Genomic DNA, 1777 nt, shown 5'->3' on the forward strand with positions numbered 1-1777 from the left:
TGCTGCCATCCCCGTGCTTCACAGTTGGGATGGTGTTCTTCGGCTTGCAAGCATCCCCCTTTTTCTTCCAAACATATCGATGGTCATTATGGCCAAACAGTTCTATTTTTGCTCTTTGTCCCCATGTGCAGTTGCAAACTGTAGTCTAGCGTTTTTTATGGTGGTTTTGGAGCAGTGGCTTCTTCCTTGCTGAGCGGCCTTTCAGGTTATGTCGATAGAGGGCTCATTTTACTGTGGATATAGATACTTTTGTACCTGTTTCCTCCAGCATCTTCACAAGGTCCTTTGCTGTTGTTCTGGGATTGATTTGCACTGTTCGCACCAAAGTGCGTTCATCTCTAGGAGACAGAATGCATTTCCTTCCTGAGCGGTATGATGGTTGCGGGGTCCCATGGTGTTTATACTCACATACTATTATTTGTACAGATGAATGTGGTACCTTCAGGCATTTGGAAATTAATCCCAAGGATGAACCAGACTTGTGGAGGTCTACAATTATTTTGGGCTGATTTCTTTTGATTTTCCCATGATGTCAAGCAAAGAGGCACTGAGTTTGAAGGTAGGCCTTGAAAAACATCCACAGGTACACCTCCAATTGACTCAAATGATGTCAATTAGCCCATCAGAAGCTCCTAGAGCAATGATGTCATTTTCTGGAATTTTCCAAGCTGTTTAAAGGCGTAGTCAACTTAGTGTGTGTAAACTTCTGACCCACTGGAATTGTGATACAGTGAATTATAAGTGAAATAATCTGTCTGTAAACAATTGTTGGAAAAATTACAAAGAAGATGTCCTAACCGACTTTCCAAAACTATAGTTTGTTAACAAGAAATTTGTGGAGTGGTTGAAAAAAACGTGTTTTAATGACTCCAACCTAAGTGTATGTAAACTTCTGACTTCAACTGAATGTAAGTCATAATGATCTATATAGGTAAATACTCTCTCTATGCGATACACTGGATAACAATGCTTTAAAAATCACAACAATTGGAAAATAATTGTTACAGGGAACATTGATTTGACCATTATCCTGCTTGACGCAACTGCATTTCATTTGTATTTTCCCCCCTTCTTCTTAGTGGAGACCGTGACGCAATTCCCCACTACCATAACTTATGGAGTCAAGATTCCCACGTTTGGGGAATTCGCATGGGGTCAGCACGGCCGGGCTTCATCCTAGGTGAGCCTCTCTCGTGACCAAGATGTCTCCCCTGCCAGGTATATATATCAACTGCATTTCTGTGGTGCCTCTACAACATATAGAGTGACATGCTCTGTTGTTGTGATACCTAAATAGAATGATCTACTGTAGGTCTAGATCTAGATCACGTTGTCCAGTGGTCTACATATGCGTCCCAAATGGCACCCTATTCCCTTTATTGGGCATTACTTTTGACCAGGACCCATAAGGAATAGGGTGCTATTTGGGATAAAAATGACCTCTTGACCACACACACACACACTGTTAGATCCTGCTGAAATGATTAACTGGGGATTTTGCACATCTTCATTGATTGATACAGAACCGTGTAGACCTCTCTTACTACATAATTTCCCTGTATATTGATTGTATATTGATCATACCTAACACTACAGGAAAGCTTTCCCCCCTCCTTACCATAACATTAGGTCTCATTCAGAAGGCTGGCCCAGGGGACCACACGCCCACTTTCCACAGCATGACTTTCCTCCGCATAAATCATAAGAAGCAAGTTATCACAGTTTATCACTTCATTCGTGAATGGGATTTTATATTTGGAAAACCCAGAGCAAGTGA

The 1777-nt window shown here is 41.5% G+C and overlaps 1 pseudogene; it reads right to left on the reverse strand.

The window, feature by feature from the left end:
• Positions 1–1078: 1078 nt before the first annotated feature.
• LOC112216653 lies at positions 1079–1226 on the reverse strand (annotated as a pseudogene).
• Positions 1227–1777: the final 551 nt, after the last annotated feature.

This window comes from Oncorhynchus tshawytscha, linkage group LG16 (assembly GCF_018296145.1).
Source record: "Oncorhynchus tshawytscha isolate Ot180627B linkage group LG16, Otsh_v2.0, whole genome shotgun sequence".
NCBI classification, from domain to species: Eukaryota; Metazoa; Chordata; class Actinopteri; order Salmoniformes; family Salmonidae; genus Oncorhynchus; species Oncorhynchus tshawytscha.